Below are 6,953 nucleotides of genomic sequence, written 5' to 3'. Positions count from 1 at the left end.
GCACATGATCATTTAATAAACGGTAACTGTCTCTGCCACAGGATTTTATAATAAGTACCTCTGATAAAGATTTGTTTCTTCCTTATTCACTTATTAAGTTGTACTCTGCAAGGAGCGGTTATAGAAACATCATTTTAATGACAACTTCCGCTTGAGGAGAAATAGTATTGTATTAACCTTGCTTTCAGACTGTGGGTATAAGGTAAAGAATAGCACGTCAATACTAAAGAAAGGTGACATTTTTATTTCTTTGCCCCGTGGTGATGCAGTAGAAAAACCTCAGTTTGCATTGCGGCTCTCCTCTGCGCTGCTTTGTGTCGTTAAGCAAGTCCTTTAACCTCTGAGAGCCTACTTCTTCAACTTAAGAAAAGGGAATACTATCTACTTCAGAGGGATACCATGAGGATTAAAATTTTTTAAAAATACATATACACAGATGTTTACATTGAACCACAACTGGCACATGGTATAAACTCCTTAGCTGTTAAATGAGTCTGCTATAATATAGGAGTCAGAGCAAATTTTGGGCCAGAGCGCCCGGCCATGATTTTTATGTCATCCTCCACGCAGCCTCTTGCAGAGGCGCTACCTCAGTTGCCCGGCCTTCAGAACTCCATCACGTTCCATTCCTCACCCTGTCTCCCCTACCTACCCCAACCCGCACCCTCCCCCCAACTCCCAGCATCTCAGCTCCCCAAGTTCTTCTCTTCAACACTTACTCTCCAGCTAAACAATTGTACTTCCGTCTGAGACTTTTGATACGTCTCTAAAAAGAAAAAAAAAAAAAGTCTTCCAGCGTCCTTGGCTGCATTATTCCACAATATCGGGGCCTCTCCCAAGCAGACCGATCCCTGCGGGAGGATCATCCTGTCTGCCCCACGGCCCTCGGGCTCGGCCGTCTGACTTGCTTTGACCAGTGAAATGCGAAGCGATGTGAGCAGAAGCCATGAGCCCTGTGGCATGCTTCCACACCTCTTTTTCCCTTCGCCCCATGACCAGGTAGAAGCTTCTGTTTCTGCTTTGGTCCCGACATGAAAATAAGGAACAGAGCAGCAGCCGGCTGGAGGCGGACGGGAATGTGAATGAGGAGTCGTCCTTTGCCGTGATAACCCAGGAAGCTGATAGGGATTATTTGTGACTGCAGCGTAAGCGTCCCGAGAAATGGCTGCTACGACCCTGTCTCTCCACACGTGTGGCCTCTTCTCTTTAATAACCGTGTTCAAAACCATCCTCTGGGACAGTTTTTCATTTGTCTTGCCTCACCAAATACTTTCTATGGTCATATGCCTCCCCCAGGAAGCCTCCCCTGATTATCCTGATCACACATGGCTCTCCCGTCTCTAAGCAGCACCCCAACACATTATCTGCAATAATATCTGTCAATCAATGTTTGCTGATGGGAACCCTTCTCCTATGGCATTGATTACAATATTTCATCATTACAGCACCTTCTCCATGTCTTAGACTCTTTAATGTGGACAAGGATCATGTTTTCTTCCATTTTTGGAAACTTCTTTGCCCCACACAGCTAGAAAGACACAGTAGAACATTTCTGAACAGCGAAAAATGTAAGTTTCCGTTCCGGGTCAGATGGAGGAATCCCATTCTATGCCGTCTCCCCCATTAAACACAGCTGTAGCACCTGGTGCTTCCCCGCATCCTTCAAGCACACAGTGGGAATGCTTCTGGCCTTCAAGCACATAGTGGGAACGCGTCTGGTGACTTTTCTGGATGAAGAGAACTCGGTCTTTCAGTAAAACAAAGGCAGACTTGTGGCCTTTGGCTGCAGAACAGGTTTCTTTAGACGAGTTAAATGCAAAGCTTTCTGAAACTCCTTTCTCCGGGCCTGGGAGTTGGCCAGGAAGCTGGCCCTTCGATGGCTCTCATTTTGTCATTGCCATTGTCACTGTCACTAGGTTTGTAGGGAGGTCTCCAGATCTATGGCTGCGACGTCCCCGGTGAAAGTTGGGGAGAAAGAAGCGCGTGAGGAAGTCCCTGTGGGATCAGAAGGAAGAGGTGAGACGCCCAGGGTTGTCACAGCCGGAGGAGTGTTTGCATGGCATCTGCACGTCTTGCGCAATCACCCCCATTTTCTCATGCACAAGATAGTTTGAGGAACAGTAGAGAGTCCTTCTTTTTTTAAAAAAAACACAACAGTTATTAACTCCTGGGGCAAAATAAAAACAGTGAAAGACGTTGTAGCAGAGACAGACAGGACAAGAAATAAGCGACATGAGGAGGGGAATCAAATTTGGATTTTGATTCAAGATCTAGAAAACTCTAGAACCCTCGCACACGTGTTCTGGGCGGACGAAGGAGGGAGCCCACAGCGGGCCGCAGGTGGTGGCGGGCGCAGCCTGGGGCCGGACTCACAAGTCAGGAGGGCGTTACTTTCTACCAGGTTCTACCTCCGGATGCTTCCAGCACGCACGAGTCCTGGAGAGCCTCCCCCGTCGTGATCTTCGTTGCCTGCCGGCCCTGGGCTTCCGGGCCATGAGGTTGGGGTGAGCGGCAATGCTGTTACGTCGCACAACCCCGGGAGGCAGCATCCACACTGCGTTTACGTAACAGGAGGACGTCGTAGTCTCCTTTCCCACCAGCAGCCGTGACGAGGAGGAAAGCGCATTTTTCCCGAACTATTAGTCAAGCCACCTCGCTAGTTGATTTCTGTGAGACATTTTTAACCATTCCCGGAGTCCAAGTTCGAAATTTTTAATATTCTCCTTTTCTTCAACAAGCTGACATAGGACACACTGCGTAGATAAAACTAAATGATAAGCTCTTCAGCTAACCAGTCTCACTTCTTTAAACATGCTGTTTTTTTTTTTTTTTTTTTTTTTTTTTAGAAAAGCACAAATCCTCTCGTAAAACATTTAATATTTCGGATATGCAGCTTTTGACGCCCGTCCAAAAGTCAGGCCGGATGGACGAATGGGAGCCACTGGACTATTGTTCATTGGCCACAAAGCCATGAGGTGGCTCTTTCTCCCGGGTCAAGAGGTCAAGCCCTGCAGCATTAATTTCGCTGAGTTTCTTTGTTATAAATCCCAAACAAGGTCATTCATTTTCATTTTCTCTTTTCTAACTGCACGCATCTACTCCTGAGGAGAACTCTATAAACAGGTGGCTGGAAGGCTGGGGAGAAAAGCTTGAAACTGTTCCAGAAAAGAGGGCATGTCCCACTCTGGCAAAACAGTCTGATGAGTTGGAGATTTCGTCACTGCAGGATGCGCACCTGCACTATTACTCGAAAAGCAAACACTCATCTGTTTGGCACGCACAGATCTATGTAAATTAGGGGAGATGATTTCCCTGCTAGTCCTTGGCTCTTCTGTGATCAAACGCAATTGTTTCTCATTTCTTAAGGAACACAGTCTTTATTAGACTCGGTTCTTTTCTCTGTAATTTTTATAGTTTTATTGTTCCCCAGCTATTAAGAATAACATGCCATATAAATTAAACCCAGACACGTGGGTATTGATCGAAGAAGTGATGTAAATTGGAGGCTCTAAGTGATACTTGCGTGTGAGGGTAGATAACTGTCATGGGAAGGTGTCCGTCTAATGGTTTTCTCTCCCAAATGCCCCGATGGCTGTCCCTTGGTGAAGAATCAAAAATGGACCGAACTCCACTCATCGCTAAGAGAGCACTTGGTCTCCAGCTTTCATTGTTCAGCCAGTGGTCTTTGTGGGTGACGCTGTAGTGCCCCCCACCCCTTGCTGGAAACCCTCTGAGCTTCCTGATCTAAACCATTCTGGGATCAAACCTCCTCCCCCATCAATACCTTTGTCTCTTTGGGAAGAAAAAAAAAACCTTTTTTACTTGAGCAAAAGAAAAAGTACCCAGTATTTGTTTCTGGAGTGTAATTATAAACTTCATTGTACATTCTTCCTGGCTTTGATGCTTATCTTGAAGAGTTCAGTGAAAATAAATTGTTTTTATGAAAGCAGAGAAACCATTTGATAAACACGCTGTCTCTGAAAATTGTTCCTGCAAAAGAGGTCATTCTTTCACTTTAAAAGAAATAGAATATATTTCAGAAAACAGGCAGGACCACAGTTTAGGGTTTCTGTGAATAAGGATTTTTTTTTTTAAGGCAGGGTGTAAACACACTGAAAATTGCACACCTCCTGATTGTGTTGAGTGCATTGGTTTTTAAAATAGCTTTATTGAAGAGCTACTTGCAAATACTTGCTACACTTCATATTTCTGGGACTAAATTCTCAGCTCAGTGTTTTCTCGCTACTAGGGTTTGAGGGGTTACCATTCCATAATTACTATATATCTGTCAGAACCTAAGGGTGTATCAATTCTTTAAAAGTAAGAGTCAACCGAGAAAATTATTAGTTTTCTAGAGCTTTCCCCATGCCTGGTGGCACAGAGAACAATATGGTCAAAATGGATTATAGTAATATGAGAATCAGCTCCATGCACATAACTAAATGTATATTTATTATCGTGTATGAAAAGTTTGCTTATTTTTTACCGTTTTCTTACTTACGTAAAAGTATCAAAGAAGTCCACATTTCTAGACCAGGAAAGTTTGCTTTCATTGTTTCATTGAGAACTTAAATAATGACGATGTTTGGGGATTTTTTTTTTTTCTTTTCAGACTGTAATTCCTGTGTGGATGTCTTTACTGGTGATTAGTTTTCTAGCCCACACTGGAGATTTGTGACGAGCGCCCCAAGGTCAGCAGGCTTCCTCGAAAGCACGTGTGTGTATACTCGCTACCGTGAGAGCCTCCACAGGTCTCGACTCGATTTGATCTGCATGTGATTTAGACTATGAATGCGAAGTGGTGATACTCCGACTCGGATCTCTCTCGAGTTTCAGAGAGGTGAGTTGTACAGACACCAAGAATCCACGCTGGATGGAAACGCTACGCTTTATGACATGAGGCCAAGTTCAGACATTCAACCAGATATGAGACGTTTCAGCGAGATAATGCATTAGCTGTTACTATGGGAATAGATGAGAAGAAACTTGAGCAGCCTTGGCCTTGTTAAATTCCATTTGGAGCTGCTGTTAATTTGGCTACATTACATATTGCAAATGAGGATCATAATATTTGGATAGGACTTTTCATCACCAAAACTCAAGAAAATTAAACCGTATATAATGTTTAATAGTACCCTCATCTCATCTGGGCAAGCAGAACACAGAGGGGTTAAATTACTGTTCACAGACCCCTGAACGCGGGGCGGGGGGGTGGGCCAGTAAGATCTTTGGTGATGTAACTCAGCAGTTTTAATGCAGTCTTCATGGGGATTTTCTTGTTTAATCTGGAGCCAGATGAAGTCAAGAAATAAAGTTTTCAGAGTTCTGTCAAGATGTAAAATAGTTTTCCCATTATGGTTTGCGTATTTTTTTCTCATATTTTTTTTTTTTTTGAGATTCTTGGATGACACCGACCAGTCCATTAGAAACATCAAGCTAATGAGACTCAGAATTCTGACCCAAATCATACAATAACCCTACAGGAGTTTTCTTATGCCCAGAAGTTGTATTTTGGCTGCATAACTAATCCTTGTGCAGCCCTTCTAAATCGATAACTGTTAGCACGGCTCAGCATAAATTCAAAGCATGTTTAAGATGAGTTCTTGGAGAAGTTTCTTCAAATCCAAGGCTGACCGAGGACAAAGGAAACCTCTCTCTACGGCACTGCAGAAACAAAACCGCTGACAGACCGCAAAAGAGGACACCCTTAAGATGATAAATAACATGACAGTTACAATTGCATTACATTTTCGAAGACATCGTTCTAAAGTTTTTAATGGATGGGCTTCAAATCCGCTGGAACCCTTAAAATCAGGCGGTATTCTGAATACAATGGGGAGTTTAATCAGATCAGTCGTAAGTGAAACAACATATAATTCTCCTTGTAATGCATACAAAGGATCTAAAACAGCAGAGAACAAAGGCCTTCAAGGTTGTGGGTTCGCTCTTCTCTCACGTTTCCTTAACCAGGTTTCTTAGGTAAGATAGTCCACTATTAAAACATTGTTCTCCTCTCCCCCTCCCCTTTTCCTCCCTCCCTCCCTGCCTTCTTTCTGGTCTTCCTTGCCATTTTTCCTGACTTAAGTACCACGTAAGTGCCAAGCAGGGGCCAGGGTTCTTCCAGCTCAGGCTCTTGGGCGTGCCCGGTCCCCTCCCTTGAGCTTTCTTTCACAAATGTCTCGGAGGCACAGAGGACTCCCTCGCACTGCACACTGGGGGCTGCGAGGATGTGACTTTGTCAAGAATGTTCTCTCAGTAGCAGCAGTGGCTACATCATGGCAGGATCTCAAGGTCACTGGATGGGACAGGGCATGTGCACATGTGTGTGTGTGTACACGTGCGTATGTATCAATGCACAGTCTTTGTTGAGACTTCCGCATGTGTCACTGAGGAATCCTCCTTCTCATTCACAAGTCCCTCGAACAGTGTCTGGCACAGAGCAGGGACCCCAACATAGCGGCTGAGTGCACGGAGCCTGACCGTGTGCAAAATCGGGGAGTCTGCAGCCTTCCCAAGGACCTCTTTCTGTCCTAGTGATTGCTGTGTTTTTAATGCCTCAACATACACATCTTCAGGTGAGTCATGGTTTCTCCCCGCCCCCCCATTTAAGATGTGTACTCCGAATTTTTGCTTGCCTTATCTCCTAAATCATCATCATGAAATATTATTCGCTGATGAAAACTGTTTCTTCCCAAAGGCATTTGCGTCTGAACAGGGAGGGGGATTTTAAGAGTAAGGCTTTTCCAAAACAGTGGCCGAGAGGTGGTTCTCTGATATGACCCAGTTTTCCTAACTCGCAGGCGCATCCCGGGAGTCTCACTTGAGTTCTGAGGCTGCATAGCACAACACAGAAGCCCACCTGCAATTCCCGGTCGCGCAGCTAGTGGGATTTCCACTGCGAATATCCGTGCGCCTGATCCTCCAGGCCTGATTACATCGTCAGGTTCAGTCTC

Source organism: Rousettus aegyptiacus, unplaced genomic scaffold (assembly GCF_014176215.1).
Source record: "Rousettus aegyptiacus isolate mRouAeg1 unplaced genomic scaffold, mRouAeg1.p scaffold_m13_p_14, whole genome shotgun sequence".
NCBI lineage: Eukaryota > Metazoa > Chordata > Mammalia > Chiroptera > Pteropodidae > Rousettus > Rousettus aegyptiacus.
Note: the sequence above shows the minus strand (reverse complement) of the source record.